Here is a 2,500-nt window from a genome sequence, read left to right on the forward strand (position 1 = left end):
GAATGAGGTTCAACGGGTTACCCGGACCTTTCGGCCTAGGTTAGACACTCGCTGCTTCACTCAGTGTAGCGCGCGTGCGGCCCCGGACATCTAAGGGCATCACAGACCTGTTATTGCTCAATCTCGTGTGGCTAAACGCCACTAGTCCCTCTAAGAAGTTAGACGCCGACCGAGAAGGTCGCGTAACTATTTAGCATGCCAGAGTCTCGTTCGTTATCGGAATTAACCAGACAAATCGCTCCACCAACTAAGAACGGCCATGCACCACCACCCACAGAATCAAGAAAGAGCTCTCAATCTGTCAATCCTACCTGTGTCCGGGCCGGGTGAGTTTCCCCGTGTTGAGTCAAATTAAGCCGCAGGCTCCACTCCTGGTGGTGCCCTTCCGTCAATTCCTTTAAGTTTCAGCTTTGCAACCATACTTCCCCCGGAACCCAAAGACTTTGGTTTCCCGGAAGCTGCCGGAAAGGTCGTCATGGTAACGCCTCCCGATCGCTAGTTGGCATCGTTTATAGTCAGAACTAGGACGGTATCTGATCGTCTTCGAACCTCTGACTTTCGCTCTTGATTAAAGAAAACATTCTTGGCGAATGCTTTCGCAGTAGTTCGTCTTCCGCCGATCCAAGAATTTCACCTCTAACGGCAGAGTACGGACGCCCCCGTCTGTCCCTCTTAATCATTACCTCGTGCTCCGAAAACCAACAAAATAGAACCGAGGTCCTATTCCATTATTCCATGCAACACTATGCAGGCGAACAGCCTGCTTTGAACACTCTAATTTTTTCAAAGTAAACTTATCGGCCACCGCCGACACTCAGTCAAGAGCACCGACGGAGAACCGAAGGTGAGGCGAACGCAACCAGTGACACGCCTTGCGACGGACCGGCGGCGCTCGCCCAAAATCCAACTACGAGCTTTTCAACCGCAACAACTTTAGCATACACTGTTGGAGCTGGAATTACCGCGGCTGCTGGCACCAGACTTGCCCTCCAATGGATACTCGTTAAGAGTTTTAGGATGTACTCATTCCAATTACAGGGCCTCGTTAGAGTCCTGTATTGTTATTTTTCGTCACTACCTCCCGGTGTCGGGAATGGGTAATTTGCGCGCCTGCTGCCTTCCTTGGATGTGGTAGCCGTTTCTCAGGCTCCCTCTCCGGAATCGAACCCTGATTCCCCGTTACCCGTTATCACAAAGGTAGGCACGTAGCGTACCTTCGACAGTTGATAGGGCAGACACTTGAATGATACGTCGTCGGTGCAGAGACCGTACGATCCGCGTGGTTATCCAGAGTCATCAAACGTCACAGGACGAACCCGGTCGGTTTTGATCTGATAAAAGCGCGCCTCCCGAAGTCGGCGCTTAATGCATGTATTAGCTCTAGAATTACCACAGTTATCCACTTCGCTTACGAGACCAAATAAACCAAGACTGATTTAATGAGCCATTCGCAGTTTCGCTTTACGAGAACTCGTACTTGCACCTGCATGGCTTAATCTTTGAGACAAGCATATCACTACTGGCAGGATCAACCAGATAGCTGCGACAGCTGCGCTCGGCCTTTGCTGGGCCGCCCGGCGCGTGCTCGTCGCATTCGTTTAAGACCGAGGCGATCGCCTGCGGCCGTACTCAGCTTCGACAGTCGCTGGCCGCGACGTCCACGCTCTCGCCGGCAGTGCCAGGCGGAGCGATTTGCGTTTTTTCTTTGCTCGCCCTCTCTCGGGCTCGATCCATTCAGTTTCGCACAAACAAGAGCTCTGCCGGCCGCCTGCAGCGGTGCCTAAAACCCGGGCATAACAATGCGACCGTTCTGCTAGGCCGACAAGCGCTCAAGCCAGACGCTCGATCGAACGCCCCCTACATATTAGTCGAGACAACGGCTCGCTCATTAGCATCGCGTTTGTACTTTAACTTTTTTTGGCTCGGCTTCTTTCGACGCCGATGCCGGCGACGCAGCACTCTCTCGCCCGCCAGCCACCGAGAAAAGGGTGCGCTCCGACCGGCCCCGCACCGCTCTTTCTTGGCTCATTCGAAATTACTGTCTTTCGCTCTGACATGCCTTACCTAGGGTTAGGTTAGTATGCTTGCACGTTTGTACTTTAACTTTTTTCGGCTCGGCTTCTTTCGACGCCGATGCCGGCGACGCAGCACTCTCTCGCCCGCCAGCCACCGAGAAAAGGGTGCGCTCCGACCGGCCCCGCACCGCTCTTTCTTGGCTCATTCGAAATTACTGTCTTTCGCTCTGACATGCCTTACCTAGGGTTAGGTTAGTATGCTTGCACGTTTGTACTTTAACTTTTTTCGGCTCGGCTTCTTTCGACGCCGATGCCGGCGACGCAGCACTCTCTCGCCCGCCAGCCACCGAGAAAAGGGTGCGCTCCGACCGGCCCCGCACCGCTCTTTCTTGGCTCATTCGAAATTACTGTCTTTCGCTCTGACATGCCTTACCTAGGGTTAGGTTAGTATGCTTGCACGTTTGTACTTTAACTTTTTTCGGCTC

The 2,500-nt window shown here is 53.2% G+C and overlaps 1 non-coding gene across 1 annotated transcript in view; it reads right to left on the reverse strand.

The window, feature by feature from the left end:
- LOC144431615 (small subunit ribosomal RNA) overlaps positions 1-1,539 on the reverse strand; it is a 1,810-nt gene extending 271 nt beyond the window's left edge. Inside the window, exon 1 of the ribosomal RNA XR_013480177.1 lies at positions 1-1,539. This exon is cut by the window's left edge and continues 271 nt beyond it. This is a non-coding gene — a ribosomal RNA (small subunit ribosomal RNA).
- Positions 1,540-2,500: the final 961 nt, after the last annotated feature.

The sequence above is a fragment of the Styela clava genome, chromosome 13 (genome assembly GCF_964204865.1).
Source record: "Styela clava chromosome 13, kaStyClav1.hap1.2, whole genome shotgun sequence".
In the NCBI taxonomy this organism is placed as follows: Eukaryota; Metazoa; Chordata; class Ascidiacea; order Stolidobranchia; family Styelidae; genus Styela; species Styela clava.